General features: G+C 38.8%; 1 protein-coding gene and 2 non-coding genes across 5 annotated transcripts in view; 1 reads left to right on the forward strand and 2 right to left on the reverse strand.

Moving 5' to 3' along the window:
* LOC145988169 (cysteine-rich secretory protein 2-like) overlaps positions 1-21,964 on the reverse strand; it is a 146,394-nt gene that overhangs the window by 88,374 nt on the left and 36,056 nt on the right. The window lies entirely within an intron of this gene.
* TRNAP-AGG (transfer RNA proline (anticodon AGG)) lies at positions 16,464-16,535 on the reverse strand. Its single transcript has one exon. It is a non-coding gene; the product is annotated as a tRNA-Pro (tRNA).
* Positions 20,836-20,907, forward strand: TRNAP-CGG (transfer RNA proline (anticodon CGG)). Its single transcript has one exon. It is a non-coding gene; the product is annotated as a tRNA-Pro (tRNA).

Raw genomic sequence — 21,964 nt, forward strand, 5'->3', positions numbered from 1 at the left:
TAAATTAGGGCTTCTGGCTTCGTAGCTACTCCTTCATGCAGACCGGAAGGTAAAAAAAAAATAATACAATACAGTTGATTTGATTTGAATATTATTATTTAGCGTCGCTTTTCTTTCCCTTTTGTCCAGACGAAACGATGGGATGAGTAATGATACGATGAAATTGATGAAGAACGCCCACAAAGGAACACCCAAGTAGCGTCGTAATGCGCTGTGCTAACCTTTCCACCATGAAGGTCAGCTGCAATAGATTGATCGATTGATTTGCTTTATTTTACTTCGCTTTTTGTGCCACTTTTGGCTAATTTGCGAAAATGGGGATGAGTGATGATATGATGAAATTGATGAATGGGCACTCACAAGCATCCACGCTCAGGCCGGGATTCCAACCCGGTACCCCTGGTGACGTAGCGCGATGTGCGAACCACTCCGCCATGAGGGCCGGCAGCTAGAATAGAGTCGAATTTACTGAATGAGAACATATACGCATTGATTGATTGATGGATTGATTTGGTGTTTTAATTCCACGTTATGCACAGTTACGCTAATCGGGACTGGACCCACAGTTTAAAGTGGGTTCCGAACCACTATATGGCTCCACCGCATATACCGTTTTAAGGGGAAGTTTAACTACATAGCTTTCATTTTTTACTATCCCTTCAACGGAGCGTGCTGTTGACAATATCACCCGCAGTACGGCCGCGATCGAGAATGTGTGGAGCCATATCTTCTGCTTGAAAGGTAGCACCGTAAGATGCACAAGAAAGAACTTTACCTTTTGTAGCACTCGCCCACACACATTTTAATGGCATAACCTCTGCCTAGGGCTTCGCTGTTCCCCTAAGTACACTTGTTTGTGTAACTTCGTAAATATTGTCTCAATAAAGCCACACTAAGGAAATGAACACGCTTCCTTTTACTAAAACTGAATTTTTTGTTGGCCCTTTATTTTATTACATAATTTATTTTAATCTCAATCAAATAAACATCTACATATTATTCACGTTTAGAAACGGGAAGAGTATTTATATAGTTTTTTTTTTACCTTGTCATTTTAAAATTAATGGAATTAATATTTTCTTTATGATCGTAGATGGTAAGTACATGTGTAGTTTCCAGGCATTATTTATCATAAAGGAATAAAATCAATGTTTTCTACTCGTGGTTTTCCCCTTTCACCAAAGTTGTTTGTTGTAGAACATTAGCAAAGATGCCCTTATTTCAGTGTCCTCTCTGTTGTTTTATGTAAGTAAGAATGTGCATTAAGGATGATACGCATATAATAATTCGAATATCCCTGCGTAAGAATTTGTATGTTATCTATTTATATTTTCTCTTGAATACACGCACATAAACAACACGACAAGAAGAGCAGGACACAGAATGTAACTTAAATGGAATTGTATCAACTTCAACATACGAAATGATGGGTTTCCTGCTTTGTGAAGCTGATACGCAATGGAGAGATAGATGAACGTGATAACGGGCAGCTTAGCAAGTCGCGTTGATCCTTTTCTGCAAGAGGGGAGCGTACTTGTGTTCCCCCGCGACGTTGTCAGGTGAGGAGCTTATCAACTTTTCAAGTCGCACTTTAAGCAGAGAGGGCGGGAAGTGAAGACGCCAAAAAGTGTGGCAACGTAGCAAAAAAACTCATGCACGGCGCAGTGGCCGCAGAGGTGGATCGCATAAAACAACAGTGTTGCCAAACACGGTCCTTAGAAAAAGAACTACATTGAAGTTAAGGACTCAGACCAAGCACTTAGCTTTTAGACGTATGAACACTTGTCTCCGTCTCTACACTGTGGATTCTGTGTTCGAATCCTGTACGAGTTTAGGGAGCTTCCAGACCAAAGTGAGAAGGGAAGCATATAACTTGGAAACAAACACTCAAAAGTATATGTGACGTTTCGAAGTGACATGACAAGGTGCACATGTCGCGATGCAACGCGTCGTTCTAATCTGGTGGCGTCTTCTGGTAGTGCAGCTGCACTGAATGCTTGCTTATATTCTTAAGAGGTGCGTGTTGCTTGTTACTTCGGTATGAACCCCTTAGTTTGTACACACTGTTATTCTAAATATGAGCGTTTATATATATGAAATATTCGATAAAATATAAATGAAACATTCGAACCAATGCTATTTTGCTATATTTTACTTCGCTTTTTATGCCACTTTTGACTAATTTGCGAAGATGGGGATGACTGATGACATGATGAAATTGATGAATAAACACTCACAAACATCTATGCCCAGGCCAGGATTCGAACCCGGGACCCGTGCGTCGTTTTCGAACCAATGCGACACGACAAACATCATGTTCGCTTACGTGTTTCTCGCAATGAGCGTTGCCGTATTTCTCACGTCTGGGGTCGTGCCCATGCGTTGAATGGTTTCTTACGGAGAGACTTCAAACCGAAGCTACAGGGAACAAGTATCACAAAACGGCGGCAAGTGACAATTAAGGTTCACATCGAAGTGACAAGTTACAAGACACACGGACCACTTTAGTCTATCAGAAATCATTAAAATGCGAAAGCCCGAACACCAGACCGATGCGACATAATTCACGATATTTAGAAAACTGCCCATTCTGTGCAACACGGAAGCAATAAGCGAGACGTGCAACTTGTCACATTGCTTTGTTTCGAAATGTTGAATTCATTAGTGTTGCAATTGTCTCAAAGCGATACGTGTCACTTGTCGCCTTCCACTTCGGTCTGAAAGTTCCATGAATGTTATGCATCATGTCGTCTTGGTCTGTTGTTGGAGGATATGAGAAGACTTGCATATACACCAAGGTACTTGTGTCACTTGTCATTTCGATATAACCCCCCCACCCCTATTGCCCCGTCGATTGTCACTTTTGAACAGAAATCTCCATTCTTATTTTTTTTTTTTAAAAAAATAGTATTATTTCGTTATCAATTAATTTTTCTTCAGCATGACCGAAACAAGTAACGAGATGTTACCAATAAAGTCTGAAAGCTCTGCTATTTGTTTCTTGGCAATGGAAGAAAATGTGCTTTAGAAATGCATTTATAGTGCATTTACTAGTGTTATATTAAAACCAACTGATAATTTGTTATGGGACATACAAAAGTCACATTTGTAGAGTATTGTTCGAGTATAGGAATAAAGTATAATAGAAGAACAGATTTGGTTCCAAAGTTTTAAGTTGGCAACATTGACAGCTCGGAAGCAACAAGACGGCCAGGCGAGAGGGGAACCCCGTCGGCATTTGCACGTACCTTTCCTCGCCTCTCAACCCCCTGGGATGTTCGGTACCAATACATGCGATATAGATCCAAGATTTTACACACCCACACTTCACGGTACCAAGGGATGCGATTAAACACCACAGTTTTACACAGCCTTGAAGGTACCAGGTTTCACCAGCAGGTGGCAGAGTGTAACACAGCGACATAAACACTAATCCAACAAATATGAACTTTTTGGTACCTTCGAAATACTTCGCGTACAGGTCGCAAGGGGTCTCAGGAGTCTCGAAATGCCTTTTCCTTATTGGGACCGGCAAAAAGTCCCAACATTTTTTTTGGTCCCATTAAGAAAGGTGTTTAAAGATACGCCGGTCCTAAGAAGAATATATCTGCGTACCCACCCACAACCACCCACACCCACCCACACACACACACACACACACACCCACACCCAACCACACACACCCACACACTCACACACACACACACCCACACCCACCCACACCCACCCACCCACACACACACAAACACCCACACCCACCCACCCACACCCACCCACACACACACCCACACACACCCATACACACCCACACCCACCCACCCACACCCACACACCCCCCCACACACACACACCCACACCCACACCCACACACACACACCCACACACACACACACACACACACACACACCCACTTAGATGTTTTCAATGCGGTCCGTGCTTAGGCTATATAAAGAGCTTTTGCATCACATATCAGTTAGTATTGTGAGAGTTGTTGAAGAGTAAGGGTGTGTTGTTGCATTGCTCCTCATACAGGTCTGATATTTGACACTTCTTGCTTGTTTGTTGTAATCCACTCATATTTGGAGTCAGGTTTATATCTGCCCCAGTTTGTTATACATGACACATGGTATTAGGTCATTGTTTTTTCTAGGACATGCCTGTGTAGACATGCATTTGTGCTAGGGCAGTGATTCTGTACTTATTTTGCCTTTGTGCATGTAGGCTATCAGCTTTACAACCTGTCTTAGGTTAATTAAGTATAGAGTTTTGATTTGAACCCCGAGAAATTTTATATAAATACCAAAGCCAAAAATATTAACACACACACTAAGTATACAAAGCACACTGCTGAACCCAACTGATATTTATTATTAAGCATAGAATTTTGATTTGAATCCCAAGAAATTTTATATAATAAACCAATAACAAAAATGCCAAATCAAAAATATTGTAATCAATGCAATAAGAATATATCCAGCCCCAATTGGGCTAAGCATCAAAAGAATTGTGATCCAAACAAATGCAGAACTCCCACTAAAATATGCCCAAAATGCCATAGAAAATATAGCATGGAATATTTCACATATAAAGATATGGGTACTTGTTCTGCACAGTCATCAACATTGCCCCCACAACCATCTACATCTGGTCTGAAAAGGAAGCATCAAACACCTGTTAATGCTAGACCGGCAAAGCAGCCATGCTATGAACCCATCCATAGCAGTTTTGCTGGCCAACTTAGGGATTACCGGTTTGTATCAGAGCAAAAATGTGGTATTAAGAATTTTTTGAACAGTATAAATCCTGATGTGCAGGCAATTCTAAATGCACAAAATGGCTCTTATAAGCTGTCCCTCAAATTATTTACACAATATAAGAAACCAAATGGCACAAAATTTACACAGCCTCACATAACAGAAACTGTACCTATATATTCAAATGCAAATTTAGACAAAATAATAAGCAGTTTGATAGATCAATTGAATATTAAACACTCTGAATTTGCAGCAAAAGAATCAGGATGGAGCCTATGCGGATCTCCACACAAGCTCTATGTTAATATTTCTGAATTCAACCCATTACAAGGATCTACATATCTGCCATTACCTGCCAATATTAAAAACAAAAGAGCCGTGGTTAACATAGAAAATAATGATGAGAAATGTTTTCTGTGGTGTATTTTAGCTGCTTTGTATCCAGTTTTAAGGAATCCTCAGAGAATAACTTATTATAAACAACATGAACATGATTTTGATGATGCAATGGAGGGCTTAGAATATCCAATGTCTGTTCAGAATATTGATAAATTTGAAAAAAAACCAGGGATATCAATGGTAAACAATTATTTATTAATGTATATATTTGTTCTACTGGCCGTGGCAATTGCTTGATAGATCCTTTCAGAATCAGTACACTTGATGATGATTCTGCTGTTCCGATTGATCTGCTCTTAATTGAAGAGGATGGCACATATCATTACACTTTGATACATAATCTTGAAGCTTTAGTCAGAAAACAACTAGACAAATCTAAGACAATATTCAAGTTGTGCAGAAGATGTTTGACTGTATTTGATGGTAAAAAAATAATAAATGGGGTTTGTAAAGTGAATACAGAAATTGCTAAAAAAAGTTAATTGAACATTTAAAATACTGTGGCAACCATAAACCTGTTCATATGCTTATGCCTAACCCAAATTAAAATGCCAAATTCAAAAAGTTTGAAGCCTTGTTGGAACACCCAGCATATATAGTCTGTGATTTTGAATCAAACCTCAAACCCCTTGCATTATGTAGCCCCGATCCTGATGAACCTTCAATTACACCATACCAGTTACATTAACCTTCTAGTTTTTATTATGTGATTGTACAGGATGGTGTTGTTAGTAAAGAATATTTATACATGGGACCAGATGCCATCAAAGAATTTGCACATAGAATAGAAAATGAGTGCCGTTGCATAGCATCTAATGTCTTATTAAAATCAAAACCCATGATGCCTTTAACAGAGAAACAGATTGAAGATTTCAACAATGCAGAAAAATGCCCGGTATGTGATTCTGAATTTTCAGATACAAATATCAAGGTACATCACCATTCCCATACAGATGGTAAATTCTTAATGGCCCTGTGTAATAGCTGTAATATTAAGATCCAGAGACCAAAATTTGTCCCTATATTTTGCCATGGTGCATCCAATTATGATTTTCATCATTTGATTAGGTACGAGGGGTTTGACAAGCAGAATTTAAATATTTTAGCAGAAAATAATGAGAAATATATTGCTATTAGCAAGATAATTAAAGTTAATGGTGTTCTCATTCACTTAAGATTTCTTGATTCATACAGAATTCTGTCTGCTAGCCTGGCTACACTGGCCAATCAATTATCTGATGATCAATTCAAAATCACATGTGCTTTGTTTCCAAATCAGGACCTGAAATTAATTAGGCGGAAGGGTATATATACATATGACTATGTCACAGGTTTTTCTAAATTTGATGAGTGTGCTCTGCCACCAAAACAAGAGTTTTACAGCAAACTCAGAGCATCTGGAATCACTGATGAAGATTATCACCATGCCCAGTTGATGTGGAACAATTTAAAATGCCAGACATTTGGTGATTATCACAAGGCATATTTAAAACTTGATGTCACTCTCTTAGCTGATATACTGCAGGCATTCAGAAAATCTTCCATGGAAAATTATAAGCTGGATCCAATGTATTTCTACAGTGCTCCAGGCCTAGCATGGTCTGCAATGTTTTTGAACACTAAAATGCAGTTGGATCTGATCCAAGATCAAGATATGTATCTGTTTATGGAACAATGTATACGAGGAGGCATGGTGCAATGTTCTCAGAGATATGCCAGAGCAAATAACAAGTATATTCTCAATTATGATCCAGCACTGCCATCAAATTATATACTGTATGTGGATGCAAACAGCCTGTATGGTTATGCTATGATGGATAAATTGCCATATGCAGGGCTTGAGTGGGTTGAAGATTTCAATATTGAAGATCTTAAGGATTTTGATGACAGTAACTATGGCCTGTTCTTAGAGGTTGATCTGACAATTCCTGATGATTTACACAACAAATTTTCTGATCTGCCCCCAATTCCTGAGGTTGAATGCTCACCTGGCTCTAAACAGAAGAAATTGATGATGACTCTAGAGCCAAAACAGGGCTATGTCATATATTACAAAAACCTCCAGTTCCTGATGCATCATGGTGTTCAAGTGACCAAAGTTGGCAAAGTTTTGAGGTTCAGGCACTCAAGATGGTTGAAGCCATATATTGATACAAACACAGAGCTTCGAACATCTGCAATGAGCCAATTTGATAAATCTTTGTTTAAATTGATGGTAAATTCAGTGTATGGCAAAACCATAGAAAATGTCAGAAAACATACTGATGTTAAAATAATTACTAACCCCAGCCTGAGTAAAAAATTGATTGCAAAGCCTAATTTCAATTATAGAAGAATTTATGATGAAAATATGGCACTCTTCAACATGAAAAAAACAAAGATTAAGTTTGATAAGCCTATTTATGTAGGGGCTGTGATATTGGAATTGGCCAAATTACACATGTTAAAATTATATTATGATGTGCTGAAACCTTTTTATGGTGATTGTGTAAAACTGATGTACATGGACACAGATAGTTTTATTCTTGATATTCAAACAGAAGATGTTTATCAAGATATAACACAGCCTGCATTGCTTGAATATTTTGATACCAGTGAACATAGAAATATTCAACCCCACAACAAAAAGGTGCCTGGCAAGTTAAAAGATGAGACACTTGGTGATGTTATTGTTACATTTGCTGGGTTAAGGGCCAAGATGTACAGCTTTGAAACATGTAGTGGCGCTATTGCCAAAAAGGCCAAGGGCATTGGCAGAGTGACTGTAGACAAAGAGCTTGAATTTGAAGATTACAAAAATTGCCTCAAATCATGTAGCACAATCAGAACATCAGAATCCAGAATTCAGAGTGTGGATCACTTGTTGACTAAAAATATTGTAAGAAAAGTGGCTCTGGACCCACATGATGATAAGAGATGCATTTTATCATGTGGCATACATACTCTACCAAGGGGTCATTGTGATTTGAAAAATGGCAATCAATGCCCAATTACAGAGCATGATTTGAAATAAATAAACATGCCTATGAACTTATTTGGGTTCAAAAAACAGGCTATTATGGACCTGCCAACACCACAACCCTCTTCTGATATAATATCTAAACTAAGTGCTTTGTTAATTATTCATCTGAACAGCATACTTACAGATGTTGATGATGAAACAGGTAAAACATTGTATATATTTAACAATAATTTAAATCATTACCAATTACCTGTAGGTGGTCAATTGCAATTTATTACAACCCCTGAGGGTAATGTCAAGATTTCAATAGGGAGAAATATTTATAGAATTAAGCACCCAAACATGGTTTCTGGCACTGTATATACTGTTTCTGCTGGTGACTGCTTATATATTGAGGTCCCGGGATCATATGACAAGCTTATACCTTTTTTATAGAATTAAGAATCAGATATTCAATAATAAATAACCACTAAAACAAAATGCCTAATGATATATTTGGCCATACAAGGCATGAAGATCACAGTGATGAGATTCTGATGCTTGATGTCAGAGGCAAGAAATTAAGAAGTGATTTACAAGCTTTACAAACCACACTCAATGCCAGTCTTCAACTAGAAATTACAAATTTGCAATCACAATGCATGGACCCTCTTCTTAAAATTGATTCTGAACTCAAATTGATGCTTCAAAAATATACTGACTTGGCCACATTGGATAATTTTCAAAGTTTAGAAGAAGCTGTAGCAGCTCTTCAAGCCAAATTTAAGACCCAGGCCACCAACTCTGAGCAATTGAAACAGCAATTGGAAGAGCAGATAAATAATATCCAGACACAGCTCCAAACAATTGTCAAAAGCATAAAATCACAAGAAGATTTTGATCTAGTGATTTCCACTCTAAAGGAACAGATTCAATCACTTAAGATTCCTAATCTGGGCCCTCTAAACAATGCCATAGCCGAGGTTAAAGAAAAAATTGAGACACTTGAAAATTTTATGAACAACTTGCCATCTTCTGATGCTTTGAGTGCAATAACTCGGAGTGTTGCCAATATTAAGCTGCAACTTGAAACATATGAAGATTTTGGAAAAATTCAAAGTACCATAACCCATCTTGAGGGTACAATAGCAGCAGTGCAAAGTGATTTGACAAATGTACAAGAATCTCTAGAATCTCGCCTGCCTGGTATTGTAGACACCCTTGCCAGTGTCCAGCAACAGATCACAAAGCTTGAAAACCTCAACACTGAATCTGAGCTATCTCATTTTCATCACTTGATCGATGATATCCAAACAAAGCTTGAAATTTTACAACAATCAACACCCACTCAGGCTGATATAGCCCTGCTCCAACATGCTATGCAAAATGTGGCTGATGCTTCTGAATTAAATAATGTGAAATTGGCACTTGAATCTTTGCAAAATACTGTATCAAATCTGCCTACATCACAGGAACTTAAAAATATTAAGAGAGCTGTGAATCGCATATTGAAATCAGAAGATATCAAGAATATCCAGACAATCCAGAGATCAAACAACTTACTCAGACAGTGGCCACTCTACCAACTAATCAACATATTAATGAACTCCATGCCCTGTTTGAGGATATCAGAAGACAGGTCCATGATCTTACTGCTCAAAATTCAAAATTGGCAGTTATTGAAAATTTACAGCAAATTGTAGCTAATATCAAGCAACAGCTAGGGACCATGGAATCCAATCAAGCAAATGTTCTGTCTGTTTTTGCCACCCAGCTACAAGAAATTGTGCAACAATACAAGAAACTTGTTGTGGACATAAAAATCAAGCCAGGACTATGTTGTTAGGACTATCAATGAGCACCTTGAATCTGTAACAAGTAGATTGCTTACAGCAGAAAAAGAAATAACCGGCATAATTGAGAATCCAAAACATACAGTAATTCTTGAATTGTACAGCATCCCCAACAAAGAATATGATTCACCATTTACACCAGGCGGCAAAATATATATGCTGTCCCCTGCACAATTTTATTACCAGTTTTTTGTTGGGGGCACACTGAGACCAATCAAGATCAAATATTGGCTTCAACCACAGGCACACCACTACCCCACCTTATCAATAACAAATGCTGACAACAAACCAAAAATCACCAGTGTAGAATTAGAGGATTTTACAGATCCCAATACATTAGAAACATCTTATGCTGAAGATGATGGCTCTCTGGAATTTCATATACAAATAGGAGACAAATTATATTTAGAAAATCCTGTAGTATCAGCTGCTGAACACCCCATAGTTGCAATATTCTTGTTTTCATATTATGTCTAGACAAATTATTGTTGATGAATTACACAGACAAGCCAGACATAATTATAAGAGACTGCCAGTAGTCACAAAAGGCATAGATGATTTATGGCAGTGCGACTTGATTGAGATGGCAAGTGGACAGCTGAAAAACTTAGACAAAATCAACAAGGGCTACAAGTATCTACTCACTGTCATAGATACATTTTCAAAATTTGCCTGGGCTGTGCCACTCAAATCCAAGACTGGAAAATGTGTTACAGAAGCCTTCAGGACAATCATCAATCAGAGAGGAAGATCACCGCGCTATTTGCAAACAGATAATGGCAAAGAATTTTATAATTCTGTGTTCCAACAATTTATTAAAAGCCAGTCAATACAACATTATTCGAGTTACAGTGATCTCAAGGCCTCAATTGTAGAGAGATTCAACAAAACCCTAAAAAATCTTATGTATAAACAATTTACACTTCAAGGTAATTATAAATGGCTTAATATTCTTCCAGAACTTCTACATAAATATAACAACTCGGTCCATTCCACAATCAACATGAAACCCTCTGAAGTAACTTCATCTGATGAGCAAAAATTGATCAGAACTGTTTATTATCCTAGATACCAGCCAACAACAAGAAAAGCCAAATACAAGGTGGGTGATCAAGTAAGAATCAGCAAATATAAGCACTTATTCAAAAGAGGTTTTACAAGAAACTGGAGCACTGAATTATTTACAGTGGTTCAAGTTAAACCTGGGACCCGATACACATATATAATAAAAGATCACCGAGGAGAAATTCTCAAAGGCAGGTTTTATGAAGAAGAACTCAGCAAAACTAAACAGCCTGACACATATCTCATAGAAAAAATCATCCGCAGAAAAGGCAACAAGATACTTGTCAAATGGCTAGGACTCCCAGAACACAGCTGGATCGATGCAGACAAAGTGATACTATGAACACCTGGGATGTTATAAAGAGGCTGCCAGAACCTGAACAGCAGATTAAGAGAAATGGCAAGTTGCTGCCTGATAATATTAGATGTCTTATTGTTGGGCCATCGGCTTGTGGTAAAACTACACTAATGATTGATAATTTTTTATTGGCACCCAACTGGATAGATTGGAAAAACAGGCACTTGTATGTCTTCTCTAAGAGCTTGGAACAATTAAAATATCAGCAGCTGATGAAGCTATATGATGGATTGGATATAGCCACTTTTGAACCAGATGTTAAGCCACTCCATGAATGTCTTGATAATTCTGTTGTTGTGTTTAATGACATTATACTGGATAATCAAAACAAGGTTAGAAATTTCTTTACACAGGGCCGACACAAAAACATTGATTGCTTCTACCTGGCACAGACTTTTTCAAAAATACCGAAGCAGCTGATCCGAGACAACAGCAATTTTATATGTGTGTTTCATCAAGATCATACCAACCTCAAACACATACATGATGAATATGTAGGTGGGGACTTGAGCTACAATTATTTTTCCAAGTTTTGCAGTAGGTGCTGGAACCAGGACAGTTATGGGTTTGTCACAATTGATATGACAAGAAAACCCAATAGTGGCAAATACAGAAATAAAATCAACAATTTTCTAGACATTGAAACATATATAAATAACCATGAAAAGGCCAATTATTGATGATCTTAAATTAAAAGATTATCTTGTAAAAAGATTTAAGGGATGGAAATCAGAGAACCGAGGAATTTATGAACAACACAAACAAACAGAACAGCCTATTATTGATGCTATTAGTGAATTAGGTAAAAATATCAAAACTGTTACAGAGCAAAATCAAAATTTGATCACAGAGCTTGTACCTGTAGCTGCTAGGAACATATTAGATTATCCAATCACCCCACTTTCTAGTATTCATACACCTAGTCCTGTTGCTCCTCGAAGAATTGAAGCTACTCAGGATCCTATTGAATTGGGTCTTCTTGCTCAAAAATATTTAAGCACACCTAAAGACAACAAAGATGAGGTCTTTGGCCTATATGCTGACACAGAGCGTGATGGTAGCATCATACATAGAATTGGCAATTTCAGAGTAACATTTATGGGAGATGATATAATTGTATATTCAGAATCTCATCTTGGAGAAAAAGGTGGTTTTGTTAAGTACCCTGGCACACCTGGATTGTGGGAACTGATGACTAGGAAAAGGCCTGGCAGCTATACAGATCAAGACTATGAGCACTACAAGGAAATATTAATAAAATCAGATGCTCTATACCAGAACAATGATCCCACACAAAAAAGAGTCAAGTCTAGCAGTGGAGCAAAATACAACAACTTAATCAAGCCCATATGGTCACAGATCAAGACTGGCAGTGGAATGAAACAATACAACACCCTGCCTAAAGAATTTGTGTGGGTTGATGATGTCAGGAAATTTGTAGATAGGTTGCTGGTGATAGCTGGGGAGGAAAATGCTGGCAACCACAATTTTTACAATGAAAAGGTTGGAATTATGGACATGATAAGCACCAAATTGTCTAATTTTATAGTGAATGACACTAAGGGCATTGGATATCTTATAAAAATTATTAATACTCTACCACCTAAATTTTGGAATATCTCTGAGGGTCGGGGGTTGGTTAATGATATTATAAACAAGCTGCCATTTGAACTACACATTCCAGGCTATCAGTATTGTGGTCCAGGCACAAAATTGGACCATAGATTAAACAGAGGTGATCCTGGTGTTAATCCCCTAGATGCTGCTTGTAGAGACCATGACATAGCATACAACACACATTCTGATCTTGACAAGAGACATGTTGCAGACAAAAAATTAGAAGAGGCTGCATTTGGTAGATTTGTAAGCAAAGATGCTTCTTTAAGTGAAAGAATAGCAGCATTGGGGACCACCATAGCTATGAACACCAAACAAAAACTGGGGTGGGGGCTGTGAATATATATATATAATAAACCTAGAATGAAAGCCAAGGGTGTTATGTATCAAATACCTTATGCAGGTCTTAAATCTCTTAAAACTATTGATAGCCTTTTAACCAAAAAGCAGCGCAAGAAAAAAAGCTCTTGTCTTGCCAAGGGCCATGGTATGAAATTATTACTTAGTACCCCCCAATTAAAAAAATTACAACAATCTAGAAAAAAATTGCATACAGGGGGTTTCATATTTACTATCCCGGCCATCTTAGCAGCACTTGGGGCTGTTGGGAGCTTGGCTGGGGGATCAGCTGCCATAGCAAAAACAGTAATAGATGCCAAGAAGAATAGGGCAGAATTAGATGAATTGAAGCGCCATAACCTGGCCATGGAGAAACAAGGCAAAGGTGTTAAGAGAGCCATGAATAAGTTTAAAAAAACAAGAGCCGCTTACAAACCAAGATATTGAAGCTTTAATCAAGCCACTGGGCATCAAAAATTTTAGAGGTGTGTACATGTCTGATTCTTTACCAGAACAACTACTCAACAAAGAGTGTGGCATAGTTAATTTGGATAAGTACAAAAATCAGGGCACTCACTGGATCTGTTATCTTAAATATTTAAAAGATGAGGCATTTGTGTTTGATTCATTTGGAGGTGTTCCACCTGAAAATTTAGTAAAATATCTAAAATCAACTAATCTTTATTACAATAATGCCCATGTTCAAAATTTCAAAGATGTTAATTGTGGACATCTGTGTTTATCTGTTCTTAGATATCTGTCTCAAATAAATAAACCATCAATTGAAAATTTTCAAAAAGCCTTGTGGAATTTAAAACATCATGGGGGTATTCCATCTCACCAGCCAAAATTCAATATTGAAACTCAAATTACATGATGATATAGTGTATCCCAAAACATTAGCTCTCAGAGCATTTTATGGCATGTACTTGATCCCTAATATTACACACCACAACAACACAATTGCAGTTGGTGATCAAAAAATTGTCATCACTCCAGGGCAATATAATCTATCTACTCTAAATGCTCAGTTTCCTAGAGGTATAGTGTTAACTCAAAATTCTGTCACTCACAGAGTAGAGATTGTATCTGCTACAGAAACAGTGGATCTGGGTACTATAGGAGAGCTGTTAGGATTTGAGAACAACACAAAACTTGAACCAGCCATTAAACACACTGCTATTAATATACCTAAATTCTTAGCCATAGAGACTCTAAATATTCACTGTAATGTGGCCGAGGGTATGATCACCAAATCAAATGGCATAGGCACTCACAAACAAACTGGCATCATTGCAACATTCAAACCTAATTCCGAATTTATGGCGCCCATCATCTACACTCCATCACCAACATTATATTTTCCTGTGTGCCATAACAGAATAGATTACATTGAGTTTATGGTCACTAATGAAAAAGAAGAATTAGTTGATTTTGCTGGAGCCACAACAACTGCAATCATAGAAATTAATATTTAAATAAAAATACATACAAAAAAAATGGAAAATATTGAGAGTTATGAGCTACAATCATTCCCCCCAAACAGGAGGACCTTTGCAAATTTAAATCAACCCAACACAGAGATTGAGGTTGATCTTGATGTAGGGGATGGCTTTATACACCCCCACAGAGCAGATCTATACATCAAATTTGATGTTGTAAAGCTCGATGGTACAGATTATCCGGCAAATTCAAATATAAGATTGGTAGACAATTTTGTGCCACATCTGTTCTCTGAAATTGAGATCAGAAAACATGGTGTTGTTATAAACAGAGTAGATTACCCTGGGATTACCTCTACAGCTTTGGCCACACTAAAATTATCCAAAACCGAGGCATCATACTACAAAATAGGTGGATTTGAGGCTGGTGATAAAATATTATCCAAGAGCCACACAGTATTGTTCCCCATGCGCCTGTTGCCAGGATTCTTCTCAGATTACAAAGACATTATGTGGAAGGGTGGTTTAAGAATCACATTTAGAAGAGCTGCCAATGATAATAATGCTTTGATGAGGTACAGTTCATTAAACTCTACAGGGGAAGCTCTGCCTAATACCCTACCTGATGAGGGCAAATGCATTATTCAGACTATGGAGCTAAGAATCCCGGTTGTTGAATATGAGGCCAGTTATGCTCTTAAATACAAAGCAGATATTCTAAAAAAAATCCACAGGTACCTTTACAATTTTATACATATCAATGTGTACAGAAGCCTGCCACTGGTACCTATTATGAGTTTGATGCTACAAATTCATTCTCCAGTATAAAATATGACATGCCAGATTTTGTGGTGGTACTGTTTCAGACTGGAAGACACAATAATCAGGAAAAAAAAATCAAGTAAATTTGATAACTGCAACATCAAGAACATATATCTTAAAAATGGCAGAAATGAGGTATTCCCCAGAGAAAATTATAATTTAAACATGTCCAAGGATGATTTCCTTAAATTATATGAAGCATTTACAGCATACAAAAGGGGCAATACTGGCAATACTGACATGTATTACACACCAGATGAATTCGAAGCACAGAGACCCATGTTTGTAATCAACACCTCAAAAAGGAAACAAGTTGTGGTTAATGACAGGACAAACATTAAAATTATCTGTGAATTCCATGATACACTCCCTGATGACACCATATGTAGTGTTATTCTTATAGGTGAAAAATCATATGTTTATGATGTAAGAAATGAGAGAGTCACAGAGCAATTCTAGAAGGCCTCTGCATATTACCGGACCGGAAGTAAATATGTGTGGGTGTGGGTGGGTGTGGGTGGCTCTTTGGCCTAGTTTTAAGTGTAGCCAAAAACAATATCAAGAGGGGCATATTTTTAACAAGCTTATGGACAACAATCTCACAGATGTAGCTTTTGTAAGTGTAGGCAAATCAATGTGAGGGGGGTCATACTTTCACGGGAAATTCCCGAGGGCATTTTTACAAAAATCTTGGATTAGACAGAGTACCACACTTGAGCAATAAGCTCATATGCACATCTTGAGCTAGGTTTAAGTGTAGCCAAATCTGCCTGAGGGGGGCTCATACTTTATCGAGTTTATATTATATACTTTTATACTACTTATCTTACATTTCAACACTACTTGTATCATAAATTAGTTAAAAATGTACGTGGGCTCGTCCGGGATTTGAACCCGGGACCTCTCGCACCCTAAGCGAGAATCATACCCCTAGACCAACGAGCCACCGTTGAAATGAAAGCAGTGACTACAATAATTTGTGATTGCAAATCCTATCTCGGTCGGCAATAGTTATAATTTTTGGTGGGAGGCATATAAAATCGATAGGGGATAAGGCTTCTATCAATCCTCGCTCGACATATAATTGAATTGCCGATACATACATATATACACACAATACAAATGCACACATACAAAAACACAGAAACACATACATACAAACATCCCTGCATTCACACATATAATAATATATAATATATATAGTGTATATTATATACATATTAACATAACCATATGCACATAAAGTATGTATGTATGTATGCTTACATATGCAGTGCCTCTCCGATTACGTAGTGGTTACGTCGTTGGTTCGTAATCAAGGGATCCTGTGTTCGATAACCGATAGATGCATGTAATGGTTCCGATCCCACTATAAACTGTTGGTCCAGTCCCGGTTAGCTTATCTGTGCATAAAGTTGACGTAAAATCAAAACTCGACAACATATGTTTGTATACACACACGTATTACAGAATTGAAAGTACCTGATGCTAGTGAATTTTGTTGTATTTATATTTTCCTTTTTCTATGTCAGAGGTTGAGTACTAATTAACACCAAGCCCAACCAATAAAGCGGCAAAAGCATCTCATTCTAATTTCCTTTCTGAAAGCGCGTTTAGTACGAGTACTTCTAACATCATCAAACACAGGTCATTTGCTTAATTAATGCAGTTCTCATATCGAGTTTAGGGTACCTTGCCTCCTTCCCAGCACTGAAACCATCCTTGACCTTTTAGCAAATCTGTTTCTTCAGCCGAGACAATGATTGTATCTTCCATCCATATAAGGTTTCATTTAGCCAACAGGAAACAAGACTCTTCAGATCAAAGCCATAATTCACCAGCCTTGAGCATCGCAACTATTCTTCTTAGAAATGATGCATGGCAACAATCCGATTATTTATTAACTCGATTGTTGTCAACAATGCTTTGTGCAGAATATTTACAACACTATTCTTGTCTCTAATTCATATTTCAATGGTTCACAAACAAGTCAAGTAATTACTGTTGATACCTTGCAATTCTTTGTAAAACTAAATATCGGTCACTGTCAAAACACAATGAAGGAATTTGACATAGATTTCAAATTCCATGTAAGATGTTTTATTGCAATTGCGTTCCATATACATGAATTTTGATCACGGAAATTATTCGTCAACTTGACAGTGAGAATGCTAGAGAAACTCGCGAATATTAAGCTGAATGAAGCCGAGACCTCTCGCTCCCTAAGCGAGAATCATACCCCTAAACCAACGAGCCACTCACAAGCAGCACGATATTGTCTCACGGTATCTCTTGCCGAAATATATTTGTTCATTCAAGAGTAGAGGTGTTCATTTTAAGCCAACCTCCCTCATTCTAACCCTCACGACTTGCCCTCGCCCTCACAAGTCTTCGGTGGGTTACGGAGTGGTCAGTCTCCATGAGGGTCGCGAGTCGCAATATGTCGTCTTGGCTTGGGTGAGACATTGAAGGAAGCTGAGGGACTTTTGAACAATTAGAGTGATAGAGTATACAGGAAACTAGTACATGAGTTTGGGAGGTAAGGAGTGTTCTGCTGTCTGTCTATAATTTTAGGAAGTACCTGTCGATAGTGTTTTAATAGGGTTGAGGCGATACCACTGATATCGATTCAATCGATACCTACCTATACAGGGTGTTTGAAAATGATTTGAACTATAAAAACGCGTTCCATGAACAATACAATATAATCACCGATCGAATATCCAGTGAAATACATTCAAATACATCCTTAAGTTCCTTTTTGAACGGTCACAATAGTTCAATATTCTACCGTCAGGTGCCAGGCTGACCAGTTGTAAAATGGCTACCAGTGGCGAGGAGAAAGCATTGGATTGGCAAGTGCTCCGTCCCGTTCTCTCCCGTTGCTCTCGCGTGCCGTCGAAGTCATGCCCAAGTCGTCCGAATCTACATGTCCCCTTGTAGTACGGCTGTCACTTTTCCCGCCAGGTGTCAGCCCGAACTTCACCCATCGTGCTCTGGAGCGCAGGCGCATTGCACGGAAGCAGAAGGCAGACGCCAAACAAACATGACAATGATTTCCACCTATTTACTACTCATATTAAAAATGTAACACGCTATTTCATCATTTACAATTGTTCTACATTCAGTATTATCGATAAAATGTGAAAGTATAACTGTGTAAATAATCCATTCTAACTATAAGAATCAATTTACCCAGAATTTTACTTTAAAATATTCAAGAATCAAATAAGAATATTAAATTACATGTTATGTTTTCACAAAATTCAGTTTTTCACACAAAACTAGCGTCAATAAGAAGCTTCGAATTTTGCACAATTTCGAAGACAATGAGACTCCGCGAAAGTGCCGTTTGGCAAAAGACCGAAATGCCGGGCCGATACATACATCGGTATCGAATTCGGTTCAGCCCTAGTTTTGAATTGTATTTTTCTTATTTGAACTTAGAGTGCGATCTGTCCTAGGTTCTATGCCAGGGGGAGGGGGAGGGGGGTCCAAAATGTCTGTGTTGACCCGGCAGCGTAAGGACAATAGTGGAGCTCTTGATCGAAATGGTAGCGAACCCCGGTTTCGGAAGCCAGAAAAGAGCGGTGATTGGACGCAACGCACTAGCCAAGTGCAGCTCCCCAAAGGGCTGTTTCTCCACAGAGTTTAGTATGTTTATATTCTTACGATTTTATTTCGCTTTGGGCAAAACGCGACGATGAGGATGGCATATTAAATCGATGAGTGGACACAGGGATATATTCACGCGCAGACCAGGACTTGTGGATGGCGAGTAACTCCAACACTGGACTTTGGCTGATGAACTCGCATTCTCTCTCTCTCTCTCTCTTCTTCTCTATTGTACTCTCTCTCGTTCGTCCTCTCTAACTTCTCCCTCTTTTTCTGCATCTCTTTTCTTCTTCCCTCTCGCTAATTTCCTGTTTTCTATCTCTTCCTATGTCTCTTCTCCCTTCTTTCTCTGTTTATTTGTTTCTCATTTGATTTCTGTTTCTTCAATGGATACTTCTACTCTTTTAAGCCCTTTTTAAAAACAAAACTACACTGTCCTGGTTTGTTGGACTTTTCCAGAAGTTTTGGCGAGTTGATTACTATTATTTGTTTCTACTACTCTAAATCGAGATAGAAATATATAGAATGGCTTGTTTATGTATTTGACATGTTACTCACTGTATTTGCATTAACAACGTTTTCTTACATTTTTTCATGAAGAATGTGCAGCCTAGTATTGAGATCGAGGGGAATACTGCACTGTGTTGGCTGGTTCAAAAGTTGATCCCTTGTAGAGTGATGCTATAATAATAACAAACCCGTGGTTCTACAGCCCGTTAGGGCCTTGGTCTATCTCCCGACTGCCAGTCTTCCTCCCACAATCCTACCTGGAGGTGTGGAGATCTTGAACCGGTAATGGGGTGACGTGGGGTCAGCACGTCGAACATCCAGCCGTTATGGGAGATTTCCCAGATGGGCTTACGCCAGTCACTAGTAGCTCTCCAATTTCCTCACGATGGTGGGTTGCCACCGGCCCTATACACAGGCCGAGAACCTAGGCAGACTCGAACCCATGCCGTCCCGCAGTCGGAGTCCAAAGCAAAGCACCTTAGACCGCACGGCCACGGAGGATGACAAAACATACGGGCTCGTGCGGGATTTAAACCTGGTACCTCTCGCACCCGAAGCGCGGTAGTATTCCCCGACAAACATGCCCTAACCGGGATTCTTCGAACCCGGGTCCCTTGTCGTCGTAGCGCGCTGACATAACTACTCCGCCATGGAGGCCGACTGTACAAGTGATGCTATACGTATACAACCTAATATTTCGAAATAAGTTTCTGAAATCCGCCCCGATGGATTTTTTTCAAATGATACATTGAAGAGGTGTAAAGGAGAATAAATATTGGGTGCCATCTTAGGTGTGTGAACGGTGGATATTTGTCAAGAAGTTGATCTGTATTCAAGAAAACATGCCGCCAACTTTGCTATGCTCTGGTATACTCATTTGGACCCACGTTCCGCAGACAAAAAGAGGATTTTCAATAATAAATTCCTGTCGTTGTTATTTTCACTTTCAGCACTGACTCGTTGGTCTATGCGAGGAACAATTTACCTGGAGTTATTTTTGCAGCAGACTGTACGACTGGTCCTTAGGAAACGTTGTTGGCTCAAGCATTGACAGACACCGTTTCTGCTGACACAGGACTTTCATCTTAAAACTGGAGTTTATGCTATGTCTTTCAGTTGTGGCTCGTTGGTCTAGGGGTATGATTCTCGCTTCGGGTGCGAGAGGTCCCGGGTTCAATTCCCGGACGAGCCCTGGTGTTTTGCTGGATATGTTATGAAAATATCTATAATCGATTAAGTCCCCTTTATGCATCGATAGAACAATCTGGATTCGACTTAAAGTTTAAAGTAGGATCAGAACCAATGTGTAATATACCACCACCGAGTATCGAACATGGGACCTCATTGATTTTGTATCCCCGTGACAAGGCCTCAACACAAGTGGTTTAGATCCCACTTTAAACAGTAGGTCCAGTCCCGATTAACCTTCCTGTGCATAAAGTGGATTTTAAAACAAAAAAATCAACTCCTCTCAACAAGCCCTCAAACACAAAATGATATCCTTATAAAGAAGAGTTGACACTTTGAAAGTATCTACGGTGACAGGCAGTATATACTGTGTGTGTGTGTAATTAGGATATTTACGTCGCTTTTCTGCCACTATTAACAAATCGTGACGATTGGGATGTATGTTGATACGATGAGATGTATGAAGGAGCATTCACAAACACATATTAATGGCATAATACAATTCCTACAGCGGATTATCTTGGCTACAGGTTCAGGCATTCGAGCCTCGTTACTCTGCAAAATGTCTTATTGGATTTTCTATGAATCGGGGAAGTTAGTTATTATTATTTTATATTACTTCGTCTCCTCCGTGACCGTGCGGTCTAAGGCGCTGTACTTTGGACTTCAACTGCCGGCATCACCCCCTGGAGCTCCAGGGAGTGATGCTGCGGGACGGCATGGGTTATGAATCCGCCTGGGTTCAGTCTCTGGGTTCTAGGCCTGTGTATAGGACCTGTGGCAACCCACATTCGTGAGGAAATTGGGGAGCTACGAGTGAGTAGCGTAACCCTTTCGCGGAAATCTCCTAGGGATGAGGGTTCGACGTGCTGACCCCACGTCACCCCATTACTGGTTGAAGAACTCCACACCTCTAGGAAGGATTGTGGGAGGGAGACTGGCAGTCGGGAGTTCCGCCTAGGCCCTTCAAGGGCTGAAGAAAGCACTAATTGCAAATAATGTTATTTTTGAACTGGATAGACATCTTATAGATGACGGTTAGCTGAAGGAGACTTTGGACT

This window comes from Lepisma saccharinum, chromosome 1, assembly GCF_977018435.1.
Source record: "Lepisma saccharinum chromosome 1, izLepSacc3.1, whole genome shotgun sequence".
Taxonomy (NCBI): domain Eukaryota; kingdom Metazoa; phylum Arthropoda; class Insecta; order Zygentoma; family Lepismatidae; genus Lepisma; species Lepisma saccharinum.